Source organism: Papaver somniferum, chromosome 7 (assembly GCF_003573695.1).
Source record: "Papaver somniferum cultivar HN1 chromosome 7, ASM357369v1, whole genome shotgun sequence".
NCBI lineage: Eukaryota > Viridiplantae > Streptophyta > Magnoliopsida > Ranunculales > Papaveraceae > Papaver > Papaver somniferum.
In genome coordinates this window covers 11379038-11393434 of record NC_039364.1, presented here as the reverse complement: position 1 = coordinate 11393434, position 14397 = coordinate 11379038, and positions in this window count along the sequence as shown.

Sequence of the window (14397 nt, the reverse complement as noted above, 5' to 3'; positions counted from 1 at the left end):
GCTATAACAATGAGAAAGCATCGATCTCGATCATTGTTATACAGTGTCATAGTATTATTACATAGTGTAAAAGTTCAATTGTATCACAACTTCAACAATAATACTCCATCTCACATGGAAACCACTCCCCCTTAGTCAATACTCCATCTCACATGGAAACCACTCCCCCTTACACAATGATCCGAAAACCATATGTATTTGTACTGTGAGCTACATATTAATTCTCCCCCTTTTTGTCAATAAAATTGGCAAAGGTACAAGAACGGGATCATAATGAAATTTCCGAGAGAGACATTTCATGACAAAAGGAAAAATACATACCAACTAATTTAGATGCAATCATAAAGCCGAAGCTAAATGCATTCATCAACGAGTTTAAAGATACAAGATAACCCCTCTAAAATTCCACAGCCGCACACCCCTCAAGATATGACCATTAAGCACAAGTTCAAAAGAACTCTCCCCCATTTGATGTCATTCCCGAAAGAACAACAAGAGCGACCTTAATTTCAGAAGAAAAGAAGGATTTTTATTGGACACCAAAAACCATGAGAATGATTTTCTGTATCCAAAAACTCAATCAAATTAATCACAAGTAAACCCATGATTAATTTAATCGGAATACGCAATCAAATTAAACACAAAAGGTGATTAATTCAATTGTTTGTGCTCAACATAAGAGAACTTATGGAGACACGAAAATACTCAACTAGATTAATTACAAAACAACCCATAATTAATCTAATTGGAATACACAACCAAACTAATTACAAAAGTAATCAATTTAATTGTCATTTGTTTTACTCGACATAAGAATACTTGCGGAGCAATAACTAAGTAACCAAACAAGGTGATTAAGTTAGTTCAATATGCTCGACATAACTGATAGACACATTTTTGTGTCCAAGTTGTCCTCAATTTTCTCTATGTTGGTACTCGATTTTGTACTTCTTATGGTGTTTTGTGTGTTTGTAGGTATTTTTGGAAAATAAACATTTTTGGAAAATTCGGCTCGAAAAATCACTCGGAGCACCCCTCAGAGAACATTTGCTAAGCGGACTCCAACTTGGGATAAGGGGCACCCACGGCTATGTGTAGCCCAAAATTTGTCCTCAGCACCCACGGCTATGTGTAGCCCAAAATTGTCCTCAGCACCCATCTTCTATTCGCACCCCAGAACAGGATAGGGGCACTTCATCTTCAACATTTCAAAACTATATTTTGGCGGGAAAAACTGGCTGTAGATTAGGGTTGGAGTTTTAGGCATGCAAGGAAGAGACTCAATCGCTGATTCTTTTGGGGTTGATTTCTTAAGCCAAAACAGGACATGTATGGGTGTTATATTCGATCAACTTGGGCTGGATTGTGCTATATGGTTGATTCAAAGCGAAACAGGAAAATGAGGGATTTTCTAATTTGGTTTCGAAGGTTCCCGGAGAGATTTAATCGCTCCAATGAGTTGTATTCACCTTGTTTTGACTAAACGGGGCTGGTAAGTCAATTGGATTCGATAAACTTTGGATGTATACCTGGATGCTAGAAAACAGAGGCGGGAAGATAAAGATACTCGGACTTCTCTGATATGTTATTTTGGGAAGTTTGCACGAGTCTACAACATGTTACACTGATTATGGACTGTGTAGGATCCTGTTAAGATGGTGCTGGCAGAAAATCAACGCGTGAGAAGACAGGAATGGAAAGAAAATATTCTCGAGTTTATGTCCTGCATGAGAATATTTTGGGGATTTTTCTGTGTTAATAGGAAGGATTCTCGCTGCTGTGAAGGTATATATAGTGTGTCGAGGACTCAGAGAGGGATACGGAGAGTTTGGGAGAGTTTATAACACCACAGTGCAGAGAAAAATCGAGTTACTAAGCTACCATTTCTGCTGCTGCATAGCTGAAGAACACGAAGAACAGACTAACCAAGACAGTCGTTTATCAACAGTGTTAACGACACAGAGGCGTGGGTCTTAGAAGCTACAGTAACAGCGACAGTTTCCTTTTATCATTATCTGTAACATCGTTTTGCAATAATTAAAAACGTTGCAAACACCTGATTTTCATCATTTTCTCTCCACTGCATCTTTGTAAACAATTTTTGAAGCAATGAACAAATATTTTGAGCGTGTTTACACAATGATGAGCTAAACACATCCTCTGGGGCGAAGGAGGAAGCTATTTCACAAATGAAAAGTGGTAATCTCTAATTTATGCAATTATTATATGATTATTTTACTAGATAAATAAATTGATAAAATGGTTTTTGTTAAACAATTGTCATTTCAATTGATGGAGCATGCTAGCCTAGGGTTTTGATGTCCCATACTTTCAATCTACAATTATTATTTCTAAAAAATCAACCATTGCAATATTAAGAATCAATTTGAATGCATGATTTGCATGATTATAATTAGAGAATATAAATCACTTTGATATTGGTAAATAGTGGATTCCATAGCCCTAGTCTTCTCCATATTTATCATATCACTTTTATTTAAGTTTGCTATATTTTTAGTCTTAAAATTAAATCTAGAATCTTTTGCTTTCGCAAGTCTCAACGAACCTATTACTACTATAACATCATTGAAAAATATCATCAATTTTTGGCGCCGCCGACGCGGACTTGTCTTTAGGCTAGAGTTTGTAGATTTTTTTTTGTTTAGGTTTTTATTTGTTCTTCTTTACGTTTTTGGGTTTTTATCTTTTCCTTATAGATTTTGGAGTTTGGAGCGAAGGAAAAATTTGCCAAAGCTCTTGGTGAATACTTAAAGATTTGAAGTAAAAGCAAAGCGAAAAGGAGCGAAAGAAAAGAAGAAGAAAAATTAATTAAAAAAAAGGGAGAGATAGAGAGACATTTTATTTTGTTTTTATTCTTTAGAGTTTTTTTTTAGACTTTCCTTTTCTTTTGCACTATATTTTTGGACTGTGGACTTTGAGACTTTATTTTTTTAAAAACCCTATGTAAAGGTAGTTTAAATATAAACTGTTTGCAGAGAAGGACAGCGATTACGATATCGCCTCGGCCCCTTGGGTTCGTACATGACATAGGAGTCGTGGCCCGAGTTGACTTCAGCGGTTCATCCCCCATCTGGAACGGGAGGTAAGTTTATCTAAACACCCGTGAATCCCCTGTCACCGGGTTTACTGTATTCCTTCATTTGCATATATGTTAAGGAATTGAAAATGGCTGCTTTAATTTCCTAGTAAAGGGCAAGGGATGGACATACAAGATAAGGGTTCGGATTTTATCACCGTTCTCTTCTTGCCCGCCTTAGGAAAACGAAACCAAACGCGAACCTAAGCCTAAAATTTTGACTACAACGAGACCTATAGGGTAACGAGCTTAATAGGAAAGTCGTTCGAAAAATATTGGTTACTCTTTTGAGCATACTTTGAATTTCATGATGGTTTCTGTGAGTTGAATACGCCGCCTTGTAACGCCGGTGAGGCCTTGGGTATCAAAGCTCCACTGAGCTTCCCTCGTCTCTATTCAACTTACTTTAACTCAAACTGTCCAAAGGGGTTTTCTTAAATTGTAACGAATTCCCTTTCGAAGGATTAGAAGCTGGTCTAGAAACAATCTAAGTGGAGCCATCATGCTTTTTGTTTGCTAGAAATCATTAGGTTTGCTGTGGTGGAGTCAGACTTGTTTGTGTTTGCATAGAAATTCCCTTCCTTTTAGGACTTTTCTTTTTATTTTTCTTTTTGTTTTTTCTAGTGTATGCCCGAGGTCATTAGAAAGCGGGATTGGAAAAGAAACACTCTAGGTCGTTTGATTAGCGAAAAATATAGTAGTTCTTCTTGTGAAGGCGAGGAGCTCGAAGACTCTTCTTTTGAAAGCCCCGTCTTTGGAAATTTCATCTTTGAAAACTTGACAATTAGTGAAGAAAGTACTCATAGTCCTTTGGTAGTTCCAGAAATGGAAACTTTGAAAGCTTTATTAAACCCAACGAGGACCTCTCGTCCGTCTTGTATCAAGTTAGCTGAAAACGAGGCAAATTATGAACTCAAACCTGGGACTTTATATATGCTCCCAATATTTTTAGGAAAAGAGAATGAGAACCCCTATTTTCATGTTAAGGAATTTGAGGAAGTTTTTAGTACTCTGAAAATTAAAAACCTAAGTGATGATGCGTTGAAACTTAGGTTATTCCCCTTTTCCTTAAAAGATGAAGCCAAATCCTGGTTGTATAGTTTGGATTCTGAGTCAATTGAAACCTATGACCAACTTACATCTGCCTTTATACAGAAGTTTTTCCCAAGGCACAAAACATCGTTTATTAGGACACAAATCTGTAATGTTGCTCAACAAGAGGGAGAATCTTTATATAGCTATTTAGAAATATTCAATGACTTAATATCTCAATGTCCTCATCATGGTTTAGAGAAGGTTAGGTTAGTTCAAATCCTCTACGAGGGTTTAAGTTATTCAACAACAACCATGGTTGAGTCCTTATGCACAGATGGGTTTGAGAATAAAATTGTTGATGAGGCGATGACATTGTTGAATGAAATCGCCGATAAGACCCAACAATTGGAAAATAGTAAGGAACCCCAGAAAATAATTCTTCTAAGTAGAGGAAATGTCAATAGAGTAGAAGGATCTTATGAGTCAGATGCCAAAATAGCAGCCATAGCCAAAAGGTTAGAAGCCTTAGAATTAGGTCATTCTAATGGTAATAGTGGTATAATATAGCCTTTTTGGGAAGGACATACTATTGAGGAGCAAGCCAATGCTCCTTATAACAACACTAGATTCGATAACCGTCAGAAGTTTGACCCATATTCAGAAACCTATAACCCTGGCTGGAGAAACCATCCAACCTTTCTTGGTCTAAGGGCCAGAATCAAGGTTAGTCTAGTAACTCTCAGGTTCCCCCAGGTTTTGGCTATACTAAGAATCCTTCAGCTCCGGCACAGTTTCAGAACCCTTCGGATAAGAAGATTATGAGTTTAGAAGAGTCTCTTGCTTTGTTAACTCGTAACACTGTGCAGTTTCAGCAATCTGTTGCTCAAGGTTTAAAAGAAAATAAGAGAATACGTCAGGCTAACTCTCAGGCTATTTCCCAGTTGAAAACCCAGGCTAGTCAGATAAATGAGTCTTTAAGAGAAATAGGTAAGTTTCCTAGTCAAACTCAACCAACCCTAGAGGAATTAATGAAATAGGTGAAAGACCATCCGATCATGTAAATGCTATTAAAACCCTTACGAGTGGTAGAGTGATAGAAAACAAGGTTTCCATGCCTGATAGTGAACATGTTGTAGGTCACCCTTCTGAACCAGTAACTGAAGAGACTGATAGAGTCTCTAAAGAGACAAATGAGGGTCATATTGTGCCCGGCTTTGTTCCTAGAGCCCCATTCCCACAACTCCTAGTTCCAACTAAGAGGGAGTCCACCTTTAATGATATATTGGAGGTTTTTAAGCAGGTTACTACCAACCTTCCATTGTTAGATGCGATTAAGCAGATTCCCGCTTATGCCAAGTTTCTTAAGGATATGTGTACGCGAAAGAGAAAACTTAGTGTCCAGAAGAAAGCCTTTCTAGCTAGTCACGTGAGTTCCATTATTCATAATACCACTACTCCTAAGTATAAAGACCCACGGTCCCCTACCATTTCTTGCACAATAGGTGTTGAGAAAGCTTTGCTTGACTTAGGAGCCAGTGTGAACTTACTTCCATACCATGTGTACCTTAAGCTAGGACTTGGTGAGATGAAAACTACCCAGATAACACTCCAGTTAGCTGATAGGTCCGTTAAAATTCCTGGTGGTGTAATCGAGGATGTTCTTATAGAGGTCGAAAAGTTTATATATCCAGTGGATTTTGTTATCCTAGATATCCAACCTGTCCCCGACCCAGAGAACCAAATACCAGTGATTTTAGGTCCCCCATTTTTATCTACATCCAATGCGATCATTAACTGTCGAAATGGTATTATGAATTTGTCTTTTGGTAATATGACTATTGAGCTGAACATTTTTCATATTTGTAAGCTACCCTCTGAAGTAGATGACTCGAACATAGAAGAGGTGAACATGATAGGAACATTAGTCGAGGAGTCATTACCAAACAATTTGTTAGAAGATCCATTAGAGAAATGTCTATCTCACTTTGGGATTGATATTGATGATGACAATGTGATTAATGAGGTGAATGCTTTGTTAGACTCAACGACTTTGTTAGACACTAATAATTGATGGAAACCTAAGTTTGAATCACTACCAGTTTCTAAGTCTACCCTAGTTACTTCGTTAGAAGAGCCTCCTAATTCGGACCTAAAACCATTGACAGATACCCTGAAATATGTGTTTTTAGGCCCGTATGAGACTTTACCTGTGATTGTAGCATCCGACTTGGATAGTGATCAGGAAAGTAGGCTAGTAACCGTCCTTAAGAACAACAAGGAAGCTTTAGGGTGGACCATAGCATACATTAAGGGTATAAGTCCCACTATTTGTACGAATCAGATCTATTTAGAGAGTGACACCAAACCTTCTAGGGAGATGCAACGTCGACTGAACCCTAATATGAAAGAAGTAGTTCGAACCGAGGTTCTTAAGCTGTTAGATGGAGGCATTATCTACCCCAGATCAGACAGTAAGTGGGTAAGCCCCGTTAAGGTTGTTCACAAGAAATCAGGTATTACTGTAGTACAGAATGATAACAATGAGTTAATCCCAACCCGGAGGACCACGGGTTGGCGTGTCTTTATTGACTATAGTAAATTAAACAAGGTCAGTAGAAAGGACCACTTTACCCTTCCCTTCATCGACCAAATGCTAGAGAGATTAGCTGGACGTAGCCATTATTGCTTTTTAGATGGATACTGCGGTTATAATCAGGTGGTCATAGCCCTAGAAGACCAAGAGAAAACCACTTTTACCTGTCCCTTTGGTACCTTTGCCTTTCGGTCTATGTAACGCCCCTGCGACCTCTCAGCGTTGTATGATGAGCATATTTTCTGACATGGTAGAACGGTTCTTAGAGGTCTTTATGGATGATTTTTCAGTGTTTGGTTCGTCTTTCGGTGAGTGCTTGCATCATTTGTCATTAGTTTTGACTAGGTGTAAGGAAAAGAATTTAGTGCTTAATTGGGAGAAATGTCACCTCATGGTTCGTTCAGGATTGTTCTAGCGCATATCATATCCTCGGAGGGTATAGAGGTAGCTAGAGCCAAAGCTGACCTTATTAAAACTTTACAGGTCCCAAAAACCGTAAGAGATATTAGGTCATTTTTAGGGCATGCAGGTTTTTATCGTAGATTCATTAAGGATTTTAGCTTGATTTCTAGACCTCTTTGCAATTTTCTTGCAAAAGATGTTAAGTTTGTCTTTGATGATGCTTGTTTAGAGGCTTTTGAGAAGATTAAGACTTTACTCACTACCGCCCCAACTGGAACCTACCCTTTGAGATCATATGTGATGCTTCAGATTATGCTATTGGTGTTGTGCTAGGTCAGCGAGAAAACAAATTACTTCATGTGATTTACTATGCTAGCAAAACTATGAATGATGCCCAGTTGAACTATACCACTACCGAGAAGGAACTGTTAGCCAATGTGTTTGCCTTAGACAAGTTTACATCCTATCTCTTAGGTTCTAAGATCGTGATATATACTGATCATGCTGCTTTGAAATATCTTCTGTCTAAAAAGGATACGAAACCTAGATTCATTAGGTGGATCCTTTTGCTGCAAGAGTTTTCTCCAGACATTAGAGACAAAAAGGGTGTCGAAAATGTAGTAGCATACCACTTGTCTAGGCTAGTTGTTGATTACCCTGATGATTCCCTTCCTATAAGGGATGGATTTCCTGATGAACAACTGTTCTTTGTTACCCAATTACTTTGGTATGCAAATATAGTGAACTATCTTGTTATTGCTCGAATGCCCCAACATTGGAGTAAACAAGATCGTTCTAGGTTTTTAGCCGAGGTGAAGAACTTATTTTTGGATGATCCTTATTTGTTTAAGTATTGTCCAGACCATATTATTAGGAGATGTATACCTGAGAATGACCAGTCCAGTATTATTTCTTTTTGTCATGATCATGCTTGTGGGGGTCACTTTAGTGCTAAAAAGCCTGATGTTAAGATACTGCAGTGTGGATTATATTGTCCTTCATTGTTTAAAGACTCCCATAGTCATTGTGTTACTTGTGAGCGTTGCCAGAAATTATGAACCATTTCCCGTAGGAACATGATGCCCTTGAACCCTATTTTAGTTGTTGAAGTCTTTGATGTGTGGGGTATTGACTTTATGGGTCCGTTTCCTAATTATTTTGGTAACTTTTACATCCTTGTCGTTGTAGACTATGTCTCTAAGTGGATTGAGGCGGTTGCGTGTAAAACCAATGACCATAGGGTTATGGTTGAGTTCTTGAAAGATAATATACTTACACGTTTTGGTACACCGCGTGATATAATTAGTGATGGAGGGTCGCACTTTTGTAATGGACCTTTTAGGATTTTGATGAAGAAATATGGTATTACACATAAGGTAGCTACCACATATCATCCATAGACTAGTGGTCAAGTATAGGTTTCCAATAGGGAGATAAAACGTATATTAGAGAAAACAATTAATCCTAATCGGAAAGACTGGTCGTCTAGGCTTACGGATGCCTTATGGGCTTACCGTACTGCGTATAAGACCCCCATTGGAATGTCACCTTATCGACTTGTATATGGCAAGGCATGTCAGTTACATGTTGAGTTAGAACATAGAGCATATTAGGTTGTTAAGCAGCTAAATTTTTCATTCGACAAGGCAGGAGGCCAAAGGAAACTCCAGCTCAATGAGTTTTAAGAGATTCTTAGAAATGCATACGATAGTGCAAAGGAGTATAAGAAAAAAATGAAACTTGTGCATGATAAGAATATTTTAAAAAAGTCATTTTCTCTAGGTCAAAAAGTTCTTTTGTATGATACGCACTTGCATATTTTCCCGGGGAAGTTACGTTCTCGGTGGACGGGTCCTTTTATTGTTCGCACTGTATTTCCTCATGGAGCTGTTGAGATCGAGACACCAGATGGTAGTAGTTCTTCGAAGTTTAATGGTCATAGATTGAAACCCTTTTTAGAGCCCTTTCCTACAGGTGATGTTGAGGAGGTCCCTCTGGAGGACCCTGTTTGCCCTTGATTGACCATCGAGGCGATTGTATGTTGTATATTAGTTTTTGATTTCTCTCTTCACCAGGTACTATCTTTCCGACTTCTCTCTTTACTGATTCCTCATGTTACTTTACTTTTTGGTATTGCTATTTAATTAGAAACATTGAGGACAATATTAGATTTAAGTTTGAGGGTGGAGAAGAAACTTTTTGTTAGCTTTTAGTTGCAATAAATAAACTCCAGAACCTAGAAATTTATGCTTATTAAGGTTGGCAATAACCAATCTAAGTGGATGGGAACATCTTGGTTGTAGGAGTTGAGGAACCAATCTGATTAGATGGAAACATCTAAAGAGTCTATTCATAAAAGCACAGAGCTCAGGTGTTAGAATTAAAAAAAACATGGTAGTTTCGCCATATCTCGTTGAATCCTAATCCCTTGTATTTTTATTTATTAAGTGAATTGGTAGGGCACACGATTCAAATTATTACCATTGCTAGGTGATATAGAGTGATTGAGATACAAAAAAAAAAAAATTGAGACCAGACCATCAGACCAACCGGAATAAATTCAATAAAGTCGATCACTGGTGCCCTTGTATATGTCAGTTGTGTTGACCTAGAGTTAGGTTTATCGACCACTGGTCCCATTGTATATGCCAGTTGTGTTGATATTAGTCAGACCGGTATCTCAGTCCATTAGGATAGGTTCATCTTGGCAGAGGCCTTCAGACAGATATGGGAAACACCGTTCACTTTAAACCATCATTTTTCTCTACATCAATCTTATTAATATTTCCATGTGATTAGTTGGCTCCGGTTATGATGTCCAGAAACTATCTGAGTAGAGCTCTGTCACTTATATATGAATTTTAGTATGCTTGAGTGCAAACTCGTGTATAGTAATTGGAATTTCTCATCTGGTACTTCCTCCTGTAGTCAATGAGAGTATGCCAACCAAGGAGATTCTTAAGTGCCTTCCAAGTTTCGGCGTCTATAGCTAGGGTCTGGAGTAAAGGTTTTGTGGGTACACCTCTGGTAAACCCTCCGGAGACAACACTCTGTCGCTAGGGCCACCTAGCGGTTTAACGGCTTTTGCACGTGCTAAGTGTAGTCATTTTATTTTCTAGATTAGTTTTGCTCGACGACTAGCAAATAATAAGTTTGGGGGTCTTTGATAGACACATTTTTGTGTCTAAGTTGTCCTCAATTTTGTCTATGTTGGTACTCGATTTTGTACTTATTATGGTGTTTTGTGTATTTGTAGGTGTTTTTAGGAAACAAACATTTTTGGAAAATTCGGCTCGAAAAATCACTCTGAGCACCCCTCAGAGGACATTTGCGTAGCGGACTCCAACTTTGGATAAGGGGCACCCACGGCTATGTGTAACCCAAATTTGTCCTCAGCACCCACGGCTATGTGTCGCCCAAATTTTTCCTCAGCACCCATCTTCTATTCGCACCCCAGAACAGGATAGGGGCACTTCATATTCAACATTTCAAAACTGTATTTTGGCAGGAAAAACTGGCTGCAGATTAGGGTTGGAGTTTTAGGCATGCAAGGAAGAGACTCAATCGCCGATTCTTTTGGGGTTGATTTCTTAAGCCAGAACATGACATGTATGGGTATTATATTCGATCAACTTGAGCTGGATTGTGCTAGATGGTTGATTCAAAGCGAAACATGAAAAGGCGAGAATTTCTAATTTGGTTTCGAAGGTTCCCAGAGAGATTTAATCGCTCGAATGAGTTGTATTCACCCTATTTTGACTAAACGGGGCTGGTAAGTCAATTGGATTCGATAAACTTGGGTTGTATACGTGGATGCTAGAAAACAGAGGCGGGAAGATAAACATACTCGGGCTTCTCTGATATGTTGTTTTGGGAAGTTTGCACGAGTCTACAACATGTTACACTGATTATGGAAGGTGTAGGATCCTGTTAAGATGGTTGATGTGATTTATAGATATTGGTAAAAGAGGTTCGATTCCTAGACTTGTGAAGGATATTAATTAGACTTAAATTCTAATATTAAAATATAAAATTCACTAAAAATTATAGAAAACTCAATCAAAGATGATATCAATATTAAAAGAAACAATGAAGCTAAGATTCCACTATTTTCCAAGTTTGAAGTGATTAAACCAATACTTATATTTATGCAATTTTCTCATTTAATTTGATTCTAAAATATTGCAACAAGTAAATTTTCAAAAGTAGTAATTGTAAATACCAAGTATGAAGCATCAAAAGTATTAAAACTAAGCATACTCCATCAAAATAGATCACAATCACTCAAATAAAAATCATATTCAATAATAGTTCAAGGCAAATAATCATATAATTATTGCAAATAAAAAGATAAAATAGAATATAACACTTTTTGTTGGAAAAATAGCTTCCTCTATCGCCTCAGCAATGGGGTTTAGCTCCTCATATTAACCACTTGCTCAAAATACATGTTTGTTGCTCAAAAGTTGATTAAAAAGAAGAGAAGGTATAAAACAGCGTGTTTGTAACAGATATAATTGTTACGAACCACTTTTACAAAGTACCCTAACACAGAACTGTTGCGAACTATGAATAATTGTTACAGAAATTGTGACAAAGTGATTGAATTTTGAAAGAAAAGGCCACGGATTCTGCGACTGTCTCTTACTGCTGTTCTGTGTTCTTCTTCTTCCTCTCGCCCGTATCTCTGCAACTTGGTTTTTTTGTGCTCTGTTCTGTTCTAAACTTCCCCAAAGTGAACGTAAGTCTTCTATGAGCTATCCCAACTCCTTTTATAGCCCACAGGTCTATTCCACTTCAAGAAATCTTCGGCTCTTTTTATCTTCCCTCCACCTCAAGTCTCGGAATTTCTTTCCCTGCCAAGCTTCTCTATGTCTTCTGTTTTGTTTAAACTTCTTCTAAAGATAGCAGTAAATCTGGCAGGGTACATATCCTTCCAATCTCACTATGTACCTTCCACAAATACAACCAAAAATTCCCGTAATAATAATCCTCCCATGTTTTGACTAAAGTCCGTGTAAATTTCTTTTTATCGAGCCTCAAACACATACGAATCCTGTTTTGAAATATCCAGCCCAAACCTATCGAAATCCATGAGAAAATCCGAGTAAAACTCTCCCTGTTTCCGTAAAGTAGAAACCCATGATATTTTCCTCCCTGTTTCGACTAACACCGAGTTAACATCCCAAGTTTCTTGATTTAAACAAACATACCATGCCTGTTTACTCCATTCAAGTACGTACCAACGAATTTCTCCGATTGAATATCTTTGAAACTGGTCCAAATCACAACCCCTACATCTGCCAGAAACTGCACCTACTTTCCCGCCATTTTAAAATTTGAGTTTGGGAAGAAAGGTGGTCGGTGGTGTGATGATTAAGATGCACACAAAACACTTGCAAGTATACAAGGTCAAGATTTGTAATAAAATGGTGAGTAGGGGTTTGTCCACAGGGAGAGGAGCATATGAGAAGTTTTCCTAGGCTAACAATGGTGACAATGTACTATGGCAGAGAGCAAAGCAGGGCAAATCAGCAAAGAACCAAGCTAAGTAATGAAAAACAGACTAGAACCACAGCAGGGAAAGATAAGCAAAGAACCAAGGCTTGGAAGCCAAGGGCAGAGTGAGTTCAGTGCACTGACTTCAGTGCAAAGTAGCTACAAAGTGCAAGAAAATGAAAGGCAAGAAAAGTAACTGAAATACAAGCATACAGGACTGAAAAATAAAAGTGACTGAAATTAAGATTGACTGAAAGAGAAGTGGTGGTAAGCCAAGGCTTATGATCCACCTTGTGTCCTAATCAAGTGACATGGTCTAGGTTATGTTCAATCCTAAGCATACAACTAGAAATGAAAGAACACCAACTTGCTCACTAGTCTACCCCTAGCATTGGCTGTCTTTTGACAGTACAACCAATCACAGGCTCTATGAACATTGACATCTCTCATTTGCACAATCTAAACACAGCAGGGAAGAACTATCTAGCTCATTCACACTTGACAGTGCACAAGGCTTCACTGAGCCTTGGCCTGAAGATGATTAGCTCATGCTAACCATGAAGTGACAACATGCATACACTAACATAGATAATTCATACATAACTAGCAACATATCAGATAATTCAACACATAAGCAACTTGCAACTGTTAACTGAGAAGAACACTGAAATTTGAAATTCATAAAATTTTAGCAAATTCTCTACTGGCTAGTCCAGAGAGGTAAATAGTGTCTCTCTAATACTTCCCCCAACACCCATTTATACCCCATACACATAATTTTGGTTTTCCCCAATTTTTCCCAAAGTCAGTAAAATTAGGTTTTGGTGAAAAATTAATTTACCTACTGTTGATGAAATTCTCGCTCCATCTCGTCGACCCATCCTTCTATTTCTCTTCCTGAGTCATCTCCCGCTCCAATTGCTGCTCTAACATCAACTTATATCTTCAATTTCTCACCTAGGGTTTCAGTCGGCAGAGATGAGAAATTGAGGAGATTAGTTGATGTAAAACGTGATAGTGATGATGGGTATAGGTAGAGTGATTTGGGGAGAAAATAGTGGAGTGATTTGGGGTGAGGTGGTGGTGATGGAGACGGACATGGTGGTGGTACGGGGCATGGCGGTTCTGCAGAGGGGGTGATGGAGGAGATGGTTCGATGGAGAAAGGGAAGGGTGCGTTTGTTTGAGGTGTAGGTGCTCGGTTGCTAGGGTGTGAGGCGAGTGTATCGAGTTTGATGATCTGCGACGCTGAGCCGTGGGATAGGGAGATGAAAGATCAATCGGACGGTGAGATGAAGTGAAGTTTGTAGCGACCGCTGGATTATATAATACAACAAAATCAACGACGCCAGATGGAGTTAGGTGTTGTAGTGTTAGGCGGAGATATCAAACTTCGATGCACAGCAAGGGAGCGACCGTCGGATTCAACTACCATCTAATCTGAAGGCTTGGAATTTCAGCGCTGTGGTGCTTGGCAGAGACTTCAGATTTTGATGCTCTATGAAGGAGCGACCATCGGATGCTTCTGAGAACTGATCTGATGGCTGAGAAAGGAGGCGCTTTTGTGTGTAGAAAATGAGGTTGTGCGCACCATTCTTCGCGGCTTCCTTGCGTGATTTCTCCCGGCTTTTCACTACTTTTCTGCTCTTTTTGCCCCGCGACTCATCCGAACTTTATTTATTACCTAAAAATGCAAAATTAATTAATAAAAATATTTATTCTTGAAAACAATGAAAATACAGAATATGGGATAAAATGTAGAATTAATGCAT